The sequence below is a fragment of the Camponotus vicinus genome, unplaced genomic scaffold (genome assembly GCF_025532165.1).
Source record: "Camponotus vicinus isolate PSW18456_S1 unplaced genomic scaffold, iyCamVici1.0 SCAF_4, whole genome shotgun sequence".
NCBI lineage: Eukaryota > Metazoa > Arthropoda > Insecta > Hymenoptera > Formicidae > Camponotus > Camponotus vicinus.
Window position 1 is genome coordinate 20,324,289 of NW_028141976.1, and position 26,061 is coordinate 20,350,349.

The 26,061-nt window shown below is 34.2% G+C and overlaps 1 protein-coding gene and 1 long non-coding RNA gene across 18 annotated transcripts in view; one reads left to right on the plus strand and one right to left on the minus strand.

Annotated features, from left to right (window-relative positions):
- Positions 1–26,061, minus strand: part of Rg (A kinase anchor protein rugose) — a 333,149-nt gene that overhangs the window by 88,153 nt on the left and 218,935 nt on the right. The gene's annotated exons all lie outside the window — the stretch shown is intronic.
- Positions 804–4,303, plus strand: LOC145970768 (uncharacterized). Of its 2 annotated transcripts, none has more exons than XR_014438599.1 (3): positions 804–1,149; positions 1,262–1,711; positions 4,078–4,303. It is a non-coding gene; the product is annotated as an uncharacterized LOC145970768 (long non-coding RNA). The 2 variants fall into 2 exon arrangements; XR_014438601.1 differs by lacking the exon at positions 4,078–4,303 and adding an exon at positions 1,762–1,915 and having other exon boundaries at positions 1,262–1,676.

Genomic DNA, 26,061 nt, shown 5'->3' on the forward strand with positions numbered 1-26,061 from the left:
TTAAGTATTTTTAGTATATTTAGTTTATTTTGTATTATTAAGTGTGTAACATAAAAATAAATTGTTGGAGATCAGAGGATATATGTTTTGTTCGCGAGTAAGCTAGGCAATTAATAATTTAGCTTAAATGGAATTTCATTGTGCGTTATCATCGCCTGCTAAAATCATATAATGGCCAGATAATAGCAAAATATTAATTAAAAGAATATTACATGCTATATTATATGCTTGTTTGTACAAAAATGTGTTTTTATTCGATAATAATTGATAAAATATTAATCAATTGTAATTAACTTCAAACTTTATTAAAAATTGCCTTATTTATTAAAAGCATATATTACTTATATATATATTTGTGCGTTCACACGCGCTTGCGTAAAGAAATTATATTTTATTTATAAAAAATTAATTTAACAATATATTTTATTCTACTTAGGAAATAAATAATATTAAAAAATAAATTTATAAAAAAAATAATTTACTTCTGCTCTTTTCAATATGTATGATAATTATCGATAAAGGATTTTACAGTGGTATTCTTCTAATTATTCATATATAATTATGCAATTCTATTTTTGCAGGTAATTATTCAATGTATCAAAATGAATTAATTTATTTCATTTGAATTTATATAAATACTTTATTTTAATGTATCTTATATAATTACAGAAAATATTTTGCTTTAATATAAATAAATTATTGTCATCTCTCTCTCTCTCTCTCTTCTATTTTTATAATTGCACTATTTTAATATGACCTATCTGAACCGATTCAATTAATCGAATTATATAAATAGATAGAAATCGAGTTATATCTTGGTTATATAAATAATGGTTTGTCAATTATGTCCAGGCAAAAACTAAACTAAAAAAGGAATTGTCCAAGTTAAATAAAATGGTAGTGGCTTTTCGAAGCGAATAAAGGATGGCTTAATAAAACCGCATACTCTTCCCGTAAGAAAAAGTTAATGCTCTAAAGAGGTTTTTTGTAAGCAATTGCGAATAATTCAGTTGGACATTCCAAACAAAACAAGACAAGCTTTTCCTACGGAAAGTGTTTAATACGGTCAAATAACCGGTTCTCGTTTATCCATATATCTATATAGAATACATGAAGTCTGCAAAGCTACGGATTATTAGAAACTAACCGGTAACTATTTCAATATACAGACAACAGACATTCAGCGTGTTTATGTAGTGTGGATCAACTTCCAATGATTTTGCAACAGTTTATCTTCAAATTATTATACTTCTCCGGATAGCCGGACAACCACACACTACCGACGCCGCAGTTCGTGTACCCGCGTAATCCCCTGCTGATATGCAAGGTAGGCCACGAAGCGAGATAACTACGGGTGCGGGGTAACCGCCGAATAGCAGAGAAATCCCGAAAATGCCGCTGGAATTCCCCCAGTCGGAATTTCGGCTCCGCGAGCCGGAGTTTTAGCGAGGAGAAGTTATGGGCATTCGGATAATTCCGGAGTAATGATCTCGCGGCTATACACCTTGTCGGCTTACTACATCGGAGTTGCGAATGAATCCGCCGGAGCGCGGGCAAAAAAACGACAGAAAAAAGGAGAAAGAAAGGGAGAGTGAGAGAGTCGTCCTGAGTAATGTCGTGGAAGCTTCCAACTGTCGCTCGACTGTGATAAATTGCCCTGAATCGCGAGAGCACTGGTTAGTCAAGTTGATCTTCGGAGCTGGGTAGGTAGGTAGGTATCTCGTCTTCGCGCTAAAGAATGCTGCTTATCTGTCCTTTTAGATGTTGCACTTTCAGACGGTGTCGCAGACATTTTCTTACTATAATATTAATGTCGGCTTTACAACGTTATTTTATGAGATCGCATCCACGGAAAATATATTTTTGCTGACAACTTGCGAGTCGCGCACTACTTCAATGTGTATTTTTACATTCGACAAAGCTTAAAATTAAGTCAATAGAAATATATAATAATAATAATAATAATAAAATAATAATAATAATAATTCCTCGATTCTGAAAAAACATAGCATTCGATGCAGTTAACAAGATAATTGCAGCGATGAATTAATTATTATTCTTCTATGTGTGAGAATATTATTATTATTATTTCTTAATACATGTACATGTACTTATTTCGTATATAAATAAACATATATAATATAACAGATACGCGAGCACCATACTCGTAAGTAATTGTGGATGCAATACGGTAATCCATCCATATATAAGCTAATAACTTTAACAAATCACCGGTGCAGCGTTAAATAAAGCGCATTTTCGCTTGTCATTTTTTATGCAGGCTTTGATTAGTCGCCTTTTATTTTTCTCTGTCTCTTTCTCTCTCTTCACTATGGTAATAAAGTGATAAATGACTAGCCATGCAAACTGATACAGTCGATTTGTCTGCCTATATACTCAGAAAAGTCTGCCGGACGCTAAAATGTGATAGACGTTAGAAAAAGAAACATTTAATTCTCCTAGTCTCTGTATATATTATTAGCAAAATATTCTGATTAAAATTTAAAACTTTTAAACTAATTTAGTTAGTATATACAAATTGATTACTAAAAGAATCGAAATTCAAAATAGATTTATTTAATTTGCGCAGCATTTTGTAATCTGGGTATCTCACATTGTTTATATATAACTATCATGCTTTTTTATATTATACATTTGTTCTAAGAATTAAATAATATATTCACATATTTTATCGAAAAGTTTTTTTCGAAAAAATTTAAATAAATGGGAAATAATATTTTAATTTGAGCAGTACGTCATCTCGATAGCAAACGCCATGTAATAAATTCAATGTCGAAATTGTTCCCGTGTATTCGCTGAGTGAAATATAAATATATTTTGATGTAGAGAAATTGCCAAAAATTTAATTACTTACTTTCAGTCCTGTTTTTTCAAACGGCAAAAAATAGATAGCTGTTACGATATTGATTATTTCATCTATATTTCTGATTGTGTGTGTGTGTGTGTGTGTATGTGCAATGTGATTATTTTTCAAATATACATATTATATACTTTATAATATAATTAATTCTTTAAAATATTGCAAAGTTAGAAATAATACAGGAAAATGTTAAAATAATTACTTCTGGAAATGGAGGAGTTAAAATACATATTGCTTTAGAATTAATCACCTTGCTTCGTTTAAATCCATTGAACTTTCTCATTTAACTTTGTACATATACGAAAGTCCATTAATCAATGCAAGATAGAACATTTCGGATTTTATCATTTAAGATGTTATTGTGTATTAAATTAATATATATCAAACAAAAAATAATGTAATTTTAAGCATAATTAAATTTAAGGTAATTATTAAATACACTTATGATAAAAATTATAAAGCTAAAATTTCATATTTAAATCTTATCGAATATTTATTACTTACAAAAATTTTTAATGCTAAAATAGCACATTATTACATGTTCTTCTAAAAAAAACTGTTATTTCATAATTTATAGTGTTTTTGTCAGTTCTGCTCACATAAGAAATACATTTTTAAAAAGTATAAATAAAGCCGATTTTTGCAAAACGAAACTATTTCGTCATAGTTCATCCGTTATAGAAAGGATGTTAATGGACGTAAACTAGATCTTTTACGGCCCACCGAAAGGATTTTAATGGCTGACTATGTGCGCGACTGAACTACTGACGCACAAAATCGACGCGTATGGCACGAATAGTATGTTTAGTTTATCACAACCTAGAAAATTTATATTTTTTCAAAGATAATATCTTTCTTTATAGTAAAACAAAAATTTTAGAATTATTTAATTTCTAAAACAAATACTCTTGAGACTTTTTATGTTGAGAGAGTCTTATTATAATTAATTAAATTTTCATTTATATATTTATCATATTATAAGCAGTTCAATGAGTAACATATTAAATGCAAAATATCTGAAATCATAAATATCTGACATGAAAGCAAAAAGCAAGAGGCTTATGTATAAATGTAATCACTCGACCATAATTTGTGCGGTTTTATCGTTGGTAGTTTCTGATAGCATTTAAGAGAAAATGTAAGGGCGACTCTATACGCGGTTTTCCCATGAGTCTCTACTTCCGTGAATGTTTCAGGCGTGATCCTTGGGGCGGATACTGTGGGATAAGATAATCCTGCATAATATCAGGGCTTGCGAACCTTTAAAATCCGAGTACCTGGCGCAGCCGTGAATAATTCGCTGCACGCGCGAACATCGTTAAGTTGCAACATCGGGAATCTAATCATCTCTATACAGGAAAAGCTGTCATTAACATTGAATCGTGTAAGAAATCATGAAAAAATACATGAAAAATGCGAAATCGTGCGAGACAACAATTTTATCATTTGTAATATGCATCCATGTTATATCGATTTAATTAACATTTATACAGCTTTTGATTTAAATTAAAAACTATCTATTATAATATCTGATTATAAAACAATTATTGCAAAATAAAACCGTCACTTTCATTCGGCTATATTTTTGCGAATCATTCATTAGGATAGACTCTATCGATTTTTCACGAGATATGACGTATTTCATCGTATTTTATCGTATTTCATCGTATTTCATCATTTTTTCCTCGGCAGCAACCTCTCAATGATACTAATTCTTCCTAAGCTGTCACAGACGAATCTCATGAGCCGCCAAAATTAGGACGTCCTAACGGGGAGTTTCGCAGAATCGCATTTTCTGTGGGATCGTTCAATTTCATTGTAGCCATCCATTACGCTACATTAAAACGTACTCGCCAGTTTGGTACGTACCGTTCAACAATTGTGCCGCACTAAAAGCCACCGTCAGAGCATGGCTTTTAAAGGCGACTACAATGTTGAAAAGAAGGAAAGAAAAAGGCATGAGCCTGTACTTTCTCACTTTGCCGAATGAAAAAATATCTTTCTGTGCATTTTTTCATACGCATATACGCAAATTTCGGTCTCGAATTATTTATAAATTAATTTCAGGCTCCAGAAACGAATGCAAAAGTCAAAGTTATTTTTATGTAAGTCATAATTTTTATATTTATTAGAAAAAAAGCAACTTTGAATTTATTAAAAATTAATGTGTATAAAAGAAAGGTGAGAAACATGGTTGAGAAACATGGTAGTTCTTTTAAAAGTTTTTTTATCTTTTTCGATATCGAAGAGAATGGCATGAAAATATTCACAATGGACTTAAAAATAATACAGTCAAAGCTGGTCTACACGTTAAAGAGCAAGACCGAGTCTAAAGTATTTGTGCCAGAACTAATTAATTCGTTATAGAATCAATAGAGCTTTTCGTCCAAGATTCGTTCAATTTGCACAGCATTTTGTGCCGTTCCGAGACTTAATCCGATTTATCTTCTTCATTTCATTCTTCTTCAGTTTCCCGGACGTCGTTTCGGAGTTAAATTGCAGATTACGTAAAGATAAACGACGACGACGACTGAATGCAATGGTTGCATCACTATGTCTTTCATCTTTGAAATTGTCCGCAAATTATCGCTCGCGGACTATTGCATTGTTGTTGCTGCGTTTTCATTTATTTATATCCTTCTTTCTTAGATAAAAAATTCTTAAATGCATCATAATGAGAGCCAAGAAAATTAGCACCTTTTTATTCTACAATTTCTATCTGTATTTCTATGAAATTTCCATTTATGTCTTTTGGCATTCTGCTATTATTTCTTTACCAATTTATGATATTTCTTTTCTACTTTGTGAGCATTCCCAGATATAATATGATGAAATTCTTTATTTATTTTAGCGTAATATCTACTCGGATAGAAGAAACTGAGTGAGAAGTGGATAAAAAGATTGTTGATTAATTATTAACGCCTAATTAAAATGATCATAAGCTGAGCGTAGCATAAAAACGTCATTATATTGAACTTTAATGCTGTAAGAACAAGTAAGGATAATGAATGTAATCTTTGTTAGAGTCGAAAAAGAGAGATTCTAGGTCAAAGGCGACTGTGCGAGAGCACAAACTGCTTATGCGTACAATGGAAGTTCCATTCGATAAAGACGCGTAAAGTGTTTATGCCACAGAAAGACCTCTCCTCAATCGCTTCTTTGAATTTCAAGTCTTTCAAAGGTTCAGCTTTTGGTTAGCGGCCAACTCAATTGAATTTGAATCCGTTTAGCATGAGGCTTCAATCGTGGTATTAGGTTAACCGTGCACTTATTTGATTCTGTACCAAAGGATCGAGAGTACATGTATAAGAAGAAAAAATAAAAAAAGGACAATCGAAAGTATTCGTTGTCAATTGCTAAATGTGTATAACAGATTTAAAATAGATATGTAAATCAATAAATATATTGATTAATGAAAGAAATAACTTCAGCAGATAGCATTATCTTAATATATGTACATTATTTCATTGTATGTATTTATTGCTCCAATTAAAATTAAATTTGTATGTTATTTGTTTGTTATCTTAAAACTTGTGTAAATTCTGATTATTTTTATTAATTCGCGTATAACCCAAAGCGCTTCATATTTTCGCTTTAAAACATATGTATATGTCGTAAAAACGCGATACAATAGCGCGAATTTTTATTTTGCAAACGAGTGTAATAAAAACATTAAGTCAGCAGATCTGTCACGTAGGAAAAGAGCAACTATTGAAATAAGGAGAAGAGTAGAGTCAGTTCATTTGCAGAAACGGACAAACCCTCTCCGATGTTATCTCCGAATTCGTTCTATGAAGTACACTGTCATGGCATGCTTTGACCAACTTTCTGACTTTATCGACTTCACCGAGACTCTACACTTTCCCCTTCATTTATCGCAATCCCCTTCTGATGTACCAGAAAAAACTTAAACAAATATAAAGCATACGTTTTCATTCGATTTCTTTTAACATACGTTTCGTTATGCGACGTAATGCTCATTTTTTCAAATTTTACGATTAGTTAAGAGGTGGATATATTTCAGATAATTTGCTCTATTTCTCTTCCTGTTAATTTCTGTGCAGCTCAAGATTTGGGATATTGACATTCCGTTCGCATTGTTACATGTTTCTCGACAATAGTGCGGCTATAGTTTACGTTGACCCCATAATACTCCTTTATACGTAGTGTTGATACTACATTGAAACTCGCCAAGCATTAAACGGACAGATTTATTACGAATAAAGACGAAACATTTGCAAAATACAATTAAATTTCCGATTATAATTTAATTATTATATCCGATTATAATTATAAACTACAATTAACAATACACAAGTTAGTTAAAAGGCTTCAAGGACCAAAGCATTGGTGAAATGTATGCGAAAGTAGAACGGTTATCTCACTTCATGTAGCAATCCATGTGAAAACGTTTATTTAAATTTAAACACGACAAACCAATTAACAAATAGTTTAGAAACATTAACTATAATAAACAAGTTTTTTCAGCCTCTAAAATATTATTATTTATTATTTTACAAAACTTTTAAACAATAATATAATTACATGTTGTGTATTTTTCCTATTTTTAATTATAACTATAAAATTTCTCAAAAAATATTAAATATGTATGTCAAACACATAATAATTATAAATAAATTTATTCTAGAAAATAATGTTTATTTTATATTATTATGCAGAATTATTAAGTATCGCAAAATCGCATGATAATATTCAGGTTATTAAGAATTTATCTATCTTGCTAGCTTATCTATCTCCCATAAATATCATTTTATTATATGTTAACATTATATGTATTAAATGTAATTGTCTGTTTTTCTTCCGCCACGGCTTACGTGTGCGACTATGAGAAGTGAAGATTAGCAATAAGCTGAAACAATATTTTCCCGATATAAAGTACCCAGGAGCTCGGGGAAAAATATAGCACTACTTGTGATAAAAATGATAGCTAAAAAGAAAAATGCGTGCAGCTAATATCGTGCCAAACACTTGTACAGCGTCAACGAGAATAGATTGCTAATATTATTCTTTGCGAACGGATTGTTCTATTATATTTTAGGATATTAATTTCTCAATTAAAATGTCATTGATTTATTGAGATTGTTTTTATAATAAATTATTACAGTAATACATTTCATATATAATGTCATCTCTTTTTTAATTAGCTAAATTTTATTAAAGCACATTACTCTCTTTTTTAATTGAAATGAGAATCACTTTTGAAATTGCAACTGCAAGGTTAAATTATTGATTTATTCGTGCTGATAATCTTTTTGGCTGTTTTTGAAAAGTAAAGCATACGAAAAGTAAAGCATAACGAAAACCTCGAAAATAAGAACGGACAGACAAGAGTCTGGAGAACCAGACGTTTGGTTGTTTGGAGTCGCAAAGAAACACGGTGTTACCTAAATATATGCAAATGGCGAAGCGCACTCAAGGAGAATGTCGAGGAATTGGTAGAGCGGAAAATCGGCGGTAGTTTCTGCTACTTGTAAACATTGACATAGCACCCCACAAGACATGCTCTGCCTTTTGCTTTATGTCGACTGTTTCGTTTTAACGACGTTTACATTTCACTTTTGACTTTCCACGCTATTGCGCAATTCTGTATCTAAGTTGCTTGATAATTTATTTATTGCCGATTGCAATTTTTCTATTTTTTATAAGAGTTATAGTATAAAATATTCAAATAATTAATAAAACGTTAATGATCTTAAAACCCCACTGAATAGTTTCCTCTCAAGAATCTATTTCAGTAATCTGCTTCTTTCTTCCTTTCTTTCATTTTAAGTATCTACTAAAAAAATTATGTCTTCTTTGGGATTAGCCTAAGATATATATTGAAAATTTTATTTTGTCAATTTTTAATCTCTCTGCTTTTATTATTGCTTCCTATCCCTGGATTTTATGCGCTTACTATCTACGAATGCACGACCATCGAGTGTCGTGCACGAAAAAGCCGTGTTTCCGCCGGAAAACGAAATTCCTTTCGCTCGCCCGGTTTCAATAAACCATCTCTCTCTCTCTCTCTCTCTCTCTCTCTCTCTCTCTCTCTTTTTTTCTTCAAAATAAATGATACCATTTCCGACGAAAGCCGCGATCGCCAGTTGAGGTTTGCCCGAGAAGATATATATGGTGTGACCCGCGATTTTTCGCTGCGAATGCGTACCTAGCTACAAAACGTTCGTTTTGTAAACGACAACAATGAAATACCAGACGGGATACTACTACGTATCATAACTTAAAGTTAGCACGAGGAAGAGGAGAGGGGCAATTGCGATATTTCTCGAAGCAACCGTGAATTGGCTTGAACATACCGCGCATTCCTGCACTCCTCACGATTATCACGTGAATACGTATATATTCCAATTTTATTTTTCTCAGCATTATTTATCTGACGTCTTTAAAATTATCGCATCTTTGTCATTGTACATAAGAGACCAAGCGAAGGCTGTGCGAGAATAATGGTAATCCAGAAGAAAGGAAATGATTTTCCGAGACATGCGAGCGAGTCGTCTAACAGCTTTACGTTCACTTTCACAACGTGCATCTTCGCTGAGATATTTTCCGGCAACCACGACGTTTCTTTGAAGTTGCTTATGTGACCTGTGCTCTTATTTAATCGCCAGCATGCCAGGTCGTTTTATGACGCGACTTGTAAATTTTCCATCTACGCATCATATACTTTGAACTTTATTAAATAAAAAAGATAGTAACTTCCATATATTTTTCTAATATTTTTAAATATGTATATTATAAAGTGTATTATATGTATATTATAAAGTAATCAATAAAGAAATATATTAAATATATTAAATGTACGCACGCCAGAATATAAATTTCGACAATGAGATGATGAACAGATTTTTATAGGTTGATATTGCAATTCAGAAACAAGGAATTTTTGTTATCAAATTAATTAGAAACATATTTCCAATAAAAATTTACCAATTAATATAATCTTTAGATAATTGCTTTACAAATAAAAAATTGCGACGGATTATCCAAAAACATTTAATAATGATGCATTATTACTGCTTAGCTTGCGCAAAGAGAATTCTATACTGAGAAAATGTTTTTACCTCAGTTATCAGAGAGAACGTTCTAATTATGTCAGCTTTACGAACGACGGGTTCATTACGGTGATATCCGCTTTCTCAATGTACAGTTCCGTGTAATGCTATTACATAACCGCCACTCTCATCACGACATTCACATTATCGTTTTTTATTTCCCGCCCTTCTCGACACAATCATTGTGCCACCCTCGTCCTGTCGTTTTTGTCGAAAGACAGAGATGCGAATAAATATATAACGTCACGAAAATGTCGCGACGTCTATTCAATGCACATTTGATCCGTCTTCAAACTTGGTCCATTGACGTTTCTGTCAAGACAGAAGAAAATGACGTCGCATTATCGCAAGCGTCGCGATCGCCATTTCAATTATTAATCTATCTCAGATTTTCTTTTACCGCGTCACCGGATCCGTGAATTCGCAATGTACGGAATTTACCTAAATCTGTCTATCTAGCAAGTATATCGTCGTCGTCGTTGTCGTTATAGTTATCGCCAAGCTAGATAAATATGATACACGATCCAAACCCATCGTCAGCAAAATATAATTTAAATCCCGGGCTGCTTTTCGTTCGGACGGTTCTCATTTCTTCTCACGAATCCACCGCGACCCCGCATTTTCCGCGACTCTCACCCTCTGTCGGTTTTCCAATCTCCGTAAATTGAGATTCCGCGTTACCGCCGACGCATTACGTTACCACGGATGAGATGAGCAGAGATCGCGCTACGCGAATTTGCAAATATCCCGACGTTGCCGCCCGTCCTGCGCACGCCGATTGGATTATTACCAGGACCACTTCTCGCCGACATATATTTACAGACCCACCCGCTATCGCGCTATTGCATCTCGCAATACGCAAAGGTAAATGGAGGTAAATGAGAGTGAAGAGACATGAAGCCTTTCACGAAGATTATACAGGTGAATCGGTTCGCATATGTGGTTTCTCTGTAGGAAATTAATATCTCGAATAATATATGTCTTGGAGGAAAGAAATAATTTTTAATCAAATGCAATTCTCTATTTCTAAATTCTAAATTCTAAATTCTAAATTCTAATTTCTGTGTAGAAAACAGTTCCCATTTGAATACAATATTTCGCAAACTGAAATGGAAGAATTGATGTTGAAAATTTTTTATATGCTAAATTTTTTTCTTATGACTTCGTTGCTTTGTGAACAAAGAGTTGCGCATATGTGTTATATGTTATGAAATCACACAAAAAAAATTCTCGAAATGTTCAACACGTAAAGGCCAACAGAGGCCAAAAGTACAAACGCTATCCTGTCAAACGATAACGAGATAACTCGGAAGAAAATAGAGCGGTTTGCGAATATGTCTGTGTAAAGGGAGAAGTGTGTGTCGGGATAAAAGCGCGGTATAGTGAATAAAGAACGGCGACAGAAGAGCAAGGAAATACGTGCCGCGAAATAATGGAGCTACTTTCGACGGTGATTCAAATCGGTCAATCACAGACGACCTAGTTGACACATGCAACGAGATTACATGCCGCGTTTTTGCGAACCGAATTGTCGATTTTTCGCGAAACTGGATTCTCCCCTTTGTTGGGCGCGATTGTGCCCCTTTCACCCGCTTTTCTCGTTGTGAAACTCTTTTGCCAAGTCAGGGAAAAAATCCGTCATAGCTGAGCGAAATGGAAATTCTTATTAGTAAGGTTGAAAATGTACGGGTATGAATTTGGCACCCGTATGTGATTGGCAAAAAAATGAAGAATTTGTTCGTCAGAATACAATGTCACGTTGCTAATCGAAGCTGTCATTTCTCTGATAGTTTATTCCTGTGACTAGTGAACTATTATCTTTGTTTTTGAAGAAAAATCGATATTCTCTCGTACAAAAATCCCTCAAAAAAACCCTCTGCTTTTGCAATAATAGACGTTTAAACATGCATAAGTTTATATAGTATTTTTAAGCCTACATAGTATATTAAATATATACACATATGTATATTACAAATGCATATTTATCATAAAATATATATAAATGAGTTGTGTATATATAATATCACAGATAGTGCTCACAAAAAGAAGAATAAATTATATTATAAAACAAATTCTTTCTAATAAATCAATTAAGTAAATTCTATTATATATCATACACACACAAAATAACACAAGCATCTTCTTCAGTATCATTTCCATCGATGTGGTCTACTTTTTCTGGATACATATGTATATAACTATTAATACGCAGATTTGGCATTATGATTCGCTATAATTAAAGCCGTCGCAAAAAATATCGTTGGTCGTACGATTTGAATATGTTAGGTGAAATTACACGTGGAACGGTTAATTATGGACCAAACAATAATTAGTAACAAACCGTTGTTGATCGTAATTGTGTATACATGACTCGTTACATAATTTGCAATCGTGTATATTTCACATGCGATGAACATCGTAAACTCAATCAAATTAAAAGGAAATAATTTTGTAAATTATATTTATCTATAAAAAATTATTTTATTAATCAATAAGTTATGCAAATTATAGTATACTTTTTTACGTTGTTTTCCAATAATCTCTTATACGAAACGTCAGTTTCCTGAGCGAATTACCCTTCTTTCAACGAAGCGATCAATCATTCGAGATCCTTCTGTCAGCTTTTCTCTTCTCTGAGAAACCTCAAAGATCTCTTCTATTTCCATAAACCAATGAAATAAAGAAAGCTCAGGAATAATCTCTCTTCATCTTAATTTGCAAATAAAAAAGAAAAATTAGCATTTTATACTTTCTAAAACTAAAAATTAATTTTAATATGCACAAAAAATATAAAAGCTTACGCAAACAAATTTTCATCCACTTATGTATAAACTTTTCTTTCGCGTACTATGTATATCGATATATTCTTCATGTTAAATAACACATAATTATACTTAATTATTTGCATTAATTTACATTAATTTACACTACTTAATTAATGTAAATACATTACTTAGTTAATTTATATTATGACTTGTATGAATAAAACTTCATCGAATCTTAAATTATAATAATGAACAATGCCGAGCAATAATTATCTATTTATATGACATTCTTCGAGCACTATGAAACTTTTCTGGTGAAACAAGAACAACGCGAATAATCGGCTGCCGCGAACTTGCGCATTGCGGAAAAGCGAATAGGTATCTCCGTAGCCCTGTACACGATACGAATGCAACGATACGATTCCGTTGAAAGAGAAACGATAACAATGAATCAGAGTGCTGACCGTCGCGTTTCTCATCGTAAGCAAGAAAAAGAAATCTCTTACGATCTTGACATTCGTAAAAGTGCTTGAAAAAGGGCGTTAAATTTTATGACGAAGTACGCGATGAGGAATCGAAAATAGTAGAACCGCGGCGTGTTTGAAGATAAAAGTGAGGGTATAAAAGTGTTAAAACGACCTAAAAGTCGTTTCATATTGGAAACGTCCGTTCAAGTGGTTTCATAAGCGAAATGATCAGCTAGAATTTATCCTATTCTTCGAGATTTATAGAGATCGTCTATGTCAGCCCTTCCGCTGCTAAGCAGAGTGTAATGTAAGAAGGTTCAATTTGAATTTTATTCTGAAATCTATGGAGGCTATCGCGACGAGCAATATTGTGGATTATAGAGGACAAGATGCCTCGTGCTTTTCTACAAGATCGCTGACGTTTCTTCTTCTTATCGTAGCAAGATAGACTTTTAGGTGAAAAGATGCTTCTACAATCCTGGAAACGATAGGTAACAACCATTATCTTAATGCAATCGATGTCGACCAAGAATTGCTCCCGCGTAAAAATTTAAGAATGTAATCTCTACCATTTGCTGGTCACTCATGGGAAACGGCTCCATAAATTGATACGCAACAGTTAAATTTTTTTTTTTAATTTGTTGTTGAAAATATGTAGTAGTTATAAAAAAATATTTCCTTAATATACATAACAACTTAATATTTCCTTAATATTTCCTTTATATACAAATACATTTAATACTTTTTTACTCCAAAAACTAATACATAACGTGCCCTACGTACGAACTATTCATACATATTTATTTTATTTTAATTTATTATTATTTTTATATGTAAACATTTAAAGATTTATTATAATAATTTTTATATATAAATAATATTTTTTAACAATTTTTATTTATTATTAAATATATAACAGAAAGTTTTTTTAGCAGCTTTTTTCTTATTTTCTATATCTTTGCCAAATTCTGATCTATAAGCATTTCTAAAAGAGCTATAAGAAAATTAGTATATAATTTAAATTATATAACTTTTACTTGTGTGTGTAGCAGCAATTATAGAAATAAAAAAGCGCATGATATGCAAAGTCTCACTCTTTAAAGAGAATTTGATGAAATAATAAATATTCACTAGAATGCTTACTCTGCATAGCAACGATATTAGGATGATATTTGATAGCTTTCGATATGTCACAATTCAATGCACCATGCAGTGCCATTGGGCGAGCCGTTTCGATTAGAATGCAATCGAGTGAGAGGCTATCACACGCAGGACTGCCCAGTTCCGGTGTCCTGATCTCATCATCCCGTCACTTTCTATCTTATCAGTTTCGTGTGACGCAAGCGGGTCGGAGTGTTCGGATACAAGATTCGATTTTCTTCCGGATTTGATTGAAGTTTCGATTGTAAGATCGCCTATTTTAGTTATTGTCTTCCAATGATCTCATATATCGAATTTATCTGCGCTAAAAAGGAAATTGCGATGCGTAGAACGTCACTACGATAAAGCAATATATCCGCAACGATATTGGAACCTGCGTAATAAATAACAATGAGAGCCGATGATCAACTTGGCAAAATCTAGAGCGTAAGTACTTATTCCGTTTTCGTATCGCGTAGAGGATATTTCGTGAGGGCCAAGCAAATATTTCGGGAATTTTATGGGTGATAGTCCACCGCGCATCGCACCGTCTCCCATCGAACCGAAAGTCGTGAAATTCACGTCATGTTTCAGCAACACTGAGTCATTACGACGTTTATGAAACTAGTACCGCTAATTAAACAGAATCCGCGAGTATCTTGGAATACACAGACTGCAGCATATTTGCGCACAAAATAATATGCGGCTTCAGTAGCTATGTACATATTTTGAATCCAAGTATTCATATCATATATGGCTATTATGTGTGTGCGTTAGAAGGTAAATTTTGTGGCTCACATACTACGCAAATATACAATGTAAGTTTGCATATGTATGATTAAATGATGTATTATTAAAAATACTTTAAAAAATATCTAAAATTAAAATATTCAGCGAATAGTGAATAAAATATAAACGACGTGGCACTAATTTCGGGTACCAGTATTTATAACAATTGTTATTATATTCAAAATATCATAATTACATTATCAAAAAAATATTGAATAAATGAGTTGTAATAAATTAAAGATATATATTTTCTCCTTTTTCACGAGGTGATATTCTCTTTTTTCACGAGGTTGTTTGAAAAAACTATTAATAACTAACTTTTAGAGAATATTTATCAAATTTTTACAATATACACGAAATCGCTTAGCTAGTTGCTTTCATTTTAGCAAAAAGATCTATGAGATCTTACGACCAGCTCAAATAGTTGCTTCTTCGCCATTTACCAAAAAAAAGCTCCATCACTCAAAAGCCACAATTTTTCACACTAGAAACGGGTTAAGAGAAACGAGAGCATGAAAAACGAAAGAGAGAGAAGAGAGAGAAAGAGAAGGAAAGAGAAAGACACAGATAGAAACAAGAGGCCGAGAGTTATTTCGATGAGAAAGCTCGCACGGGGCGTACTCGAGAAAAGCGTGGAACCATAAAAACCGGTGCGGGATTTCTTAGCCTGCACGAGGAGGAAACATAAAATTCTCCGAGGCGTAGAAACGCTTTAAAAACTTATTCGCATGACATACAAGGGTTAATGCAACGTTAATACCATAAGTGAGACTTTGCGCCGATTTTGCCATTTACTATGGTAGTTCTGCCCCTTATCTGAAATGTATTTGCATTCAAGCTCGCAAAACATTGAGATACGTGCAGGAATAATAAAAACGATCTCGCTCGTTACCGCTTCAAATTCGTACGGTTTGAAGCGCATTGAAGAAAAATGAAAAGGAATATCCACTTTAATCTGACAATCTCCGCAGGCAAAGATGTAATATTGAAGATTAAATGGCCATGAAAAAAGAACAGTAAAAAAGGAAATGTATGTAAGCATATTGACGTCTTTACATAATATGATCCTGATGCAAGCAGAATACAGCAGGTACATTTAGTCAAAATCTCTTCCTCTCTCTTTTATTTCAGTACTTAAGATCTTTTTTCCGAGTACATTTTGTAAAACGCTAAACAGGAAGATATATTTATATTTTATTCGGTTTATATTGTGCAAATTTAAAAAAATGTAATTATAATCATCTTAATACAAACTATTTTACGCAATATTAATAAAATATATCTTGAAAGATATCTTGAAAGAAGTAATAAACTTTTATATTTATGTCGTATGTAAAAAGTTTTTGCAGTGTGTTTTTCTACCGCAACACGCGCAAAACTTTGCCAGTGCGAGATTTCGCACAATTGTTTCTGATGAGAAATGTTATCAATGGGTGAACGAAATACTCTCTCGTAAAGTACTTATTTCGAGAACTTCTCGGAAATAGCACTCGGTTAAGAATACTTTAATTTGCATAAGTAAAAGCTTTGCCTAGTGTCATTGTTATTCGAAGAAAATACGACATACTAAAAGTGAAATTGTGTTACATTGCTAATAAGTCAAAGTAGAATGCAGAGGACAAAGAACGTTGTATGATTAAATAAATATTACGGGCAATATAATTCTTTTATAGCATTCATAAGCATCATTTTAAACGAACGCGAGATATTACTACTTGCATCAACATTAATATTGCTTTAATGGTATATTTAAGAGTTAATATTTGCATTACTTGATTCGAATTAATTAATGACGCAAATGTTATGTTTATTTATATTAGGAAGAGCCATAATTAATTAGAGAAGCATGATCCAGCAACCGGATTGTAGGCGATTCTCTATCGAATGGTCGCTGTGAAGAGAGTTTACAAACTAACGTAATATATATGGAGTACCTGGAGAGTAGACATGAATTGATTGCGTTCTTCGAAAACTTAGCTGCGTGATATATTCCAAACCAAGGCAATAGACAACTTGTCTGTACATCCGTAGTTTGTGCTAAATTCTATATAAAATCAATACCTATATATATCATATTTATTTTCTATTATTTTATAATTGTCGTGACATTTAATTATTACATTCAGATATCGTAAGAGTACATAAAAATGTAAAACATATTTCGAGCAATTTAAACTTAATGGTTCGTAAATTCAAAGAACTTTACAGAAGATTGATTTTTGTGTCGCGCGCGAAATGATTCAGATTAATAAGATGAATAAGAAGAGTTGATAACTAAATCGTGATTGACCCATATTCGTCTTATCGCATATTGTTCTCGGATTTTATATGTTTTCCTAATAATAAATCGCATTATATATTTTTAAATTTTTAATCAGACATTGTAAGATCAATTTCGTGAAAGCAAGTTACATTTTTATATTTTTCCATTTTTTTCTGTATTTAACAATAATAATATAAAATAAATCATTAATAATTAGAAGAGATATAATGATTACGAAATATTTGACGATGTTATAATATTGAAATATTTGTTACTGAATCGATCGATATTAAGTAACACCGATTCACTTCGTGTCGCTACATTCGCTTAGGCGACGAATCGATCACGATCGACTTTGGACTTAGGTCTTCATCAGGGGCTTCTTCTCAAAGTAAACTCACTTTTCCCTATAATCCTGGGGATACGACTGATATACACGAAGGAGGGAACCATAAGCCTCACTCGGCTCCTCTTCATCCTATAGCAGAAAATTTCGTTGCGGTTTCCCACCCTTTTGCCCAGCGTTTTCTCGTTTCGCAAATCTCGCTGTTCCCTCCCTCAGTCAATCTTAAGACGAGTGGAGATTTCTTGGGTATCACTTTGCTCGGATGTGTACAGTTCTTATACGCACGCGCTGAGATTTTGCACGCGCAAATTTAACGAGGATTTATGGAGATAAACTCAATAAGATTGAACGCCGTTCGCAATTCCGAGCACGTTGACGAATGTTCCGTGCACGGTGGGGCGTCTTCGGGTTTCTCACCTGACACTGCCCTTCCGTCTTTGGATTGAAATGTAAGTTCACGAATGCTCAAGAGCAGAATAAAACAATGATCCCGCGGGACTGCTATCCCAGGAGAAGTCTGCCTACGTCTCCACGATGCAGTTTAAACTTCCTGTGCGACGAGTTTCTGTCCCAAATGGCCCAACGAGCAAACTCATCTTTGGTGAATGAGAGAACTACCCAAGTTCCAACAGGTCAAGCTTGATGTATTGGTCCAATGATAGAGTACCTAAAGAGGTATTAAAGCCACAGCGTCTACTGGACTCCGTCAACAACGTCAAAGTTACTTCTAATGGATATTATCCGTGTCTTGTAATTAACTATCATTATCTATAATTTTGCTCGCGCATAAGAGGATTTCTGTAAAGTTATTTCTGTATTGAAATTAATTTCTCATTTATCCATATAAAAAAAATTATCATTTCATATTAAAATATATTTGTATATGGTATAGATAAGTAGACGTTGCAACGTTAGTAGATTCTCATCATATAATATAATCCAATGTTAACCTGCTTTTAGATATTACGTCATAATAATTATGTGCATATTCTATATCATGTCTACCCTGTTATCATATATAATTTAGTCTGCATATAAGCCATGCTATGCAGTAACGACGCCATAATAGTATAATTTTATAAGACGATTTGCAAAACAGATTTTTTATTACTGTCAGAATATGCTTATTTATTATTAAATATTATTATTATAAAATGTGTAATATCTTAGATTTTTATTGTAGTTAGTTTTTTACCTTGTAATCTATTGAAAAAAACTTACGATTTATGATCGATATATTAGTTTGCAAAATTTGCGACAATTTTTTTGAGCTTTGGATTTGCTATCTATGGGGGCTTGTCAAATCTTGCACGCACTCGAAATTTTCATTTTTGTTATTTATTATTGTTACTGCAATTGATGCAATAATTCCGGGTGAATTAGATGAATTCCTGCCAAGTGCAATTTCATTGTTAAATTATTGTATAGCATGACGTTCGTGCAACGACAACGGAATTTCAACCGCAACGTTGAGTAACGCTGTTACGCGCAAATTCTTTTCTGTCGACAGCGAGTTACTTGGACAGTAATTTGACATACTGCAGTTTTATGGAATTACGGGACTCTAGACTCTAATAGGTCTTCCGAAATATTTCACCAAAATGGACGTGTGTCATCACACAAACGATTTATGTTACACTAAACTCTTATGACAAGAAAAGATGAGATACTTAAACTTTAAGAGACTCTTGATACAGGTTTCTCTTCGCGCATTCAAGTAGTTAAGTCGACAAATAAAATTCTGCCAGACATACGTTCTTCTAATTACGCGAATAAAGTTTCCGCAATTTTTTCGCTGCCTCTATGAGAATAGCGAATCGCTCGGTTGAATTCACACACTATGAATGCCCTCTGGAATGTGTAGAATGCCGTAAAATCGGTACGCTGCAAATACTGTTTTTCTGATCGTTAAATGGCGCATCGATTGCAGCAGCGGCGGATATATAACTGCCGTTCGTTCGAATGTTTGTAATTGCAATTCTGTTTTTTTCGTATCGTTTCCGCGGGGTAGTCGAGAGAATCGTGCAAACTTTTCCGACCAACGGAAGCGTCCATGTTCGAAGGAAGAGGTATGCTCGAGCAAATAATAATAAAAAATCCTTCCTGCGATCATGATCTCCAAGGCAACGTACTCGATTCAACGAGCGATTCGTAGCCAGTCCATTCGGTATAATGAATTATTATTCCGAGACGTGCGCGTCAGAGTAGTGCAGTACGTTAAATTAAAGCAGACGCCGACATAAAGTATGCGGTCACCAGGACGAGATAAAACAACATTAATTAAGTCTACCGTCGACAACGGGCTGATAAAGGTCGCGATATATGACTACGGCATACTACTACTATATCAAGGGTTGTCGGCAGGGTGAGTCATCGCCGTTGCCCCTGCCGCGGCTCAATCGAACATGGAGATACGCTTTCGCGGGGAAATAAAAAGAAACATAAAAGGGTGAGTGAAACAGCGTGGATCTCTTTGTGCAGCGACGCGTAACGATCAGCGGTGCGCCGTTGCGGGGAAAATCGCAAAAGCGTACTGTGGGTCGGGCGGAAAATTGAAATCGCGCAAGATGATGTACACGGGGCGTTTCGTGCACGGTAATCCGTTCCCTTATACGTAGCATACTATTGAAGGCAAAAAAAGTGTTATATATATTAGTAAAAAATTATTTTATCCAGAGAAGAGAACCATTTGATCGTGTTTCATTGGAAAATTGATATGTGTATGTGCGTGCGTGTGTATCATTTTATAAATACAAACGCGAGAATTTTATTGCGTGAAATTAAATTATATTCGTCACAAAGTGTATATTAAAGTTAAAAACAATTTTTCTGATGTTTTTTCTGCATGTAGTGTCGGAAGTTTGATCGCATCAAGTCTTATTAATTAAAAGAATGCCTTACAGCAGATTACAGACCATACTATTTGTCGTTTTTCTAAGTGCATCGTAAAAAGAAAAAGAAAAGTAGAGATCGCTTCCGTGCTGGAATTTTCACTTCGTTTCGTTCGCGAGTTGACGAGCACCATTTCTCTTCCTAGTCTCTGATTGGCAATAAAACACGGGCATGATCGGAGCGCAGGTCAAGACGTTCGTCGAAGGTGAAGTAAATGGAAGCCGTGGTCTGTTTTTCAAATGAAAACTGAAGCTTTACGATTTTCAATAAATCAATCTTAATAGGTCTTAATCGTAAACTGCGATCAGATTGCATTCATCGTACTTATTTTCAATTTCGGAAGCATTTAATCTCACTACAAGGATCATTTATCATGATCTTGTTCATGCGAAATTAATAATAATTATGATTTTATTGGAACAGAAATTTATAATGTCATGATATATATTTATATTTTTAATTATCTTTATATCATGAAGCATGAACGGAATAATTTGCACCAGAGATTGCTGCACTTTTATTAAATATTTTATTCAATTCGACGAACATGTTTGCAAAATATCTTTATAATGTTTTCGCGCGATATCATAATAGAACGTTTCAGGCCACGTTTTTTATGGATAAAGGCTTTCATGGCGCTGCGCGTGTGGAAAGCGCAACGACTGAATTGAATTTATGAATCAATATGTAATATTTCTTTTTATAGCGTGAGCATTTCGATAAATATGTCCTCGTAATGTAGCCTCGCGAAACGAAATGTCGAAAATTTCAAGCTTTAAATGCCAAAAGCCAATATCAGCCTAGGCAAATATAAGCAAGTTTGATATCATTTCTATGCGTAAGTTTCAAAGTACGAGATATTGCTTTTCATATTGCAAGTTTAAAGCGCTATATATTGCTGCTGCATTAAATTTTAAAAAATAATTTCTTTTAAATTTCTATGAATAATAAAAATATATATCATACGGAATATTTAATATTGAAATATTTACTATACAAGATATTCTCATAAATGTGAAAAATCGCTTCTAGATTTGTCGAGAAATATGAAAGAATCGACGATGCAGGATAACTCATGCAGCCAGCCTAATGCATTTCTGACAGATCGCAGTTCATATATCTTCTTTCACAATTCAACGCTCAGTGTTTCTCGAAAACGTGGGAGCGGTTTGTAAATAAAATGCACATTGTATGTTTAGCCTCGGTATTCGCATATTTTATAATATGAGATGTTATTCTCGTACGTTCTTCGTGTGCAAGCGAGATCGATAGCGCGAGCGAAGCAGACGCTCCGATAATTTTAACCCCCGTTAAACGCTGCAAAGCCCTCTGTCTCACGCTTTTCCGGGCCAGTGCCTTGACTGTGCATGCAGCCCGAACGGGAATTTCTAAGTTATCGACAGTGACGTCAACGTGGGTCGCGTTATCGCTCATCCGATTCGCCGGGATCTCGCATCTCGGTGTCACGAGAAACTCGATGGCAAAGCTTCCCCCGGGTGGCCCCTCTATGGAATAATTTTCCAGTGCGATGGATCGATGCGAACTATCGTCGAAGGAAAGGGCAAGTAGATGGTACTAGGCGAAGAAGAGGGCAAGGATACCCTAGTATCATCCCGGTCGGATACCGAAGCAGGGAACAGCTTCCTTTCTGGATGGCGCGCCCGCGCGCTCGTTTCTCCCTTTATGCCAATGGATACAATGTCACGGAAGCGTGATGTGGAACTAAATCCTCATCAGCATATCGATATACCGTTGGCTTAGCCTCTTGCTATGTACGTGCTGATCGTAAACGAAATTGCTTCCTTTCTTTAAAAATCGATACGTTCAATCGTTCATTATAGAAGATTAAGATGTCAGATTTTGTAGATTTTATACGACTTTTTAATCTTGTTTTAAGATTAAAAGCGAAAATAGGTTCATTCTCGTATTAAATATAAAGCAGTCTATTACTTTCTAGGGTATTTCCGTATATCTTATAATCGCATATAATTTTTTTAAAAAGCCAACCATAAAAAAGATGTTTGCGCGATGTGCATAAAGCCAAAAATCTTATTAAACGTACTGATGGGAAATAATTGAATGAATGGAAATTATATTAGGTTTTATGCGAACAATGTTTCATCCTCGTACCCTTTACCGAGATCCCAACTTCCTAAATGCCATCGCGCACATTCTTTCCGTCGCATTTTTCTTCTCTGTTTATCCAAGCTGCTCGAGCGCTTAGCTCATAAAAATAGGACGCATGATCCGTGAATAACTTATGAATTTTGTTACGTTACGCATTGTTCACGCGTTGACATAGCATTTTAAATTTTAACGCCTCTGCTTTCTTCCCAAGACTAGCATTATACACGATGTAGAACAAACTAGTTTTAAAGAGGCTGCAATCGCGGTACTATCTCGCATGCTGATGCCCCATTATCTTCCCACCTCTGCGCTTCGAGACTATGCGCAAATCACGACGAATTGTTCCTCATTAATACTCATTCGTCTTACTTACGTGAAACGGGCTTTGAGCGCGCTAATAAAGCATCAAGGAGCCATTACGCGTCCTTCGATGCAAATGATATTAGACTACCTTTTTCCTTTCTCTAAAATATTAAGTATTCTCTTTCCTTCTCTCTCTTTCTCTCTCTCTCTCTCTCTTTCTTTATTTTTCTAATTATTAAGAGAAAAGAAAAGAACATCAAGACTACATGTTTTTATCGTTTTTCTCTCTCTCTTTTTTTACTTTCATTGTGTTTGATTAATGCTGTATAAATTATATAATTACTTTCTTTGTCTGCTATAATTACGCAAAGCAGCTCTGATGCACGTTTCTGATAAAATTCGCTAAACATCTGCAATAATGATTAATCCTGGAACGGTATTTCAGTAATGAAGATAAACTTTCAGGCAAACAACGCATACATAAGCAACTTGGAGCCGTGGAATTATATGAGATGCCGACTAATCATTCAGGCCGTATTACACGAGAATATGTACGCTAAAAATGGAAGTACGCGGCCGTCACGTGGTGTTTCACGAATTTCCGATTTTCCGCTGCACCGACTCGATTACATCCACGGAATGTTTAGGCGCTTGAAATTCGAGGGCTCCTGCCATTTGAATTTTCGCGATAACACTCGACTGTAGTTAAGACGCAATGCCAGCATAGTAAATTACATCAATCATCAATGTCTGAGTGTAGCTTTTTTCTCTTTTTATAATCTTCTCTACATGGGAAGATTAACGTTTCTCATTCAATCAAGAAAACACATTAGAAATAAAAAGAAACGTCTTGTTAATGATATGATATCGGTAAATACTGCAAAAATCACTAATATGAAGTAACTTTATAAAATGTAATTTATAATAAGATAAGAAGATATTAGTATATTTATATTTATTATCTGAATTCTAATCTATATTTATTGTCTCGACTTTATATTTTTATTTCTTAATTTATATTTAAAAATTAAGTCACATTAACAGTATCTGTGTAATATTATTTAGCTAGCAAAATAAGGAATGCAATGCTATGAGAAAAAATGCCATAGAAAATATTTTGCCATAAAAAATATTTTCCATACTCGATTATATTGATTAAAATAATCTTTCATCAAGAATGTAGTAAACATGAAAGACAAGATAGACGATTTCCTATACCATCGTATTTGTCGTTATTGCAAGTAATACAGAGAGTGGATGTAGTATTTCTTGATATCTTTCGACGACAAGTGGAAAGAAATTCCGGCGATACGAAGACTCGTCACGCGGCATAATATCACCGACAGGCTACGAGTGTGTAGATATGGATATATTCTGCGTGGATCAATGCGCAGAGTCCGGACATAACAAGGGCGACATCGTCAATACCAGGGACAATAATGCTCCGCACGGATGTCGAACGGAACGCCGATAGGGGTGAATCGGAGTTGAAGTACAGCTCGCGCGCGCGGGCGGGAAACGAGGATTTCCACAATCGAAGACAGAGTCGGGCGCGCGAGTTGGAAGTGACGAAGAGAAATTCAGAGAGGCAGCGGTAGTAACGGCGGCGAGATAGATAGAAAGAGAGAGAGAAAGGGAGGGAGGGAAAGAGACGACGGTGTGATCGGGGTGGACGCCGTGATAAATCAATATATTCTGCTCACGCAATGGCGTAACGACGTCGAATCTCCGCTCGAGCATGTCCACTCGATCGCCTCCTCGTTGTTTTCATCCCGCCTTCATCCCGCGGATATTTTCAACTCGAATCATTCGAGAGTATCCTGTGCGTACATCTGCATCTGGATTGGCGAGCGCTCGATACTAGAATATCCTTCGTGAGAGAGCAAGAAAAACAGCAAGAGAGAAAGAAAGAGAGAGAAAGAGAGAAAAAGAGAGAATCTGCGAATGCAGCAGCGTGCAGTTATGAAAACTCGAGGGATGAAATCGAATGGTACCCTTGTTACGTAGAGTGCTCATTCAAAAACTTGTCGACCGTCTACTAAATTGGTTCAAACGGATCTCCATGATTTATAGCGCAAACGTTCGTAAATCAATAACACAGGAGTTTTCCTCTGAATGACGTTGATAAGCAAAGAGAGAGAATATATCGGACACAGATCAAAATTCATGCTACACTTTGATATTGAATAATCTGTATTTGACAAGGGGATATTACATTTTCCTTTTTAATTTTTAGATTTCCTTCGCTCAAAAATATTTGTGTCGCAATGAACATTGTCTATTCACTATATTTAGCTTATTGTAAATATCTTCTGCGGGATGTTATATGGTTCACAGAACTGTTGCGGCAAGAAATCATTCTCTTGCCGCTGCTGCAGTGCAGGAAAATATAAGCGCACATGCTGCGTAATATATAGTATAGCTTGCTATGAAATTTTTATAGAAATATAGCCGGCTGGCGAATATCAGTAGAACATGTAACTTTATGTGGAAAATGTTACGAAAACTTTCCCCGGTCTAAAAGCTTGACACATATAACCCTCTTCAATTGTTAATGATATATTCCAGAAGCGCGAGAAACTTGACTCTCTTTCGTGAAACTTTCAATGTTTAAGTTGGATAAATATGTTAGACCAATACAAAGTTAAATTTGGAATTTGCATTTGTTGCATTTAATGTAATCAAGAAAGTAGTTTCCAAGATTTCGTAAATCAATAAGCTCGCGGTGTATTTTCTAACACAATTGTTATTTCAACAACCATACGTGTTAATAGGACTCGATTTTTAATGTCGGAGGGAGAGCGATTGTAAAATTCGTCATGACTAGTAGCATTAAATATCACTATACCTTCTATCGTATAAAAATATAAATTGATATAAAAATTTTGTTATATATAGATATATGTACACATGTTTTTCTTAGCTATCTCATATTTGTTTTAAATAATTACAGTATCAATTTATTGTCGTCTCTATTTATTTTATTGAAAAACTGAAATAAACGATCATATAACT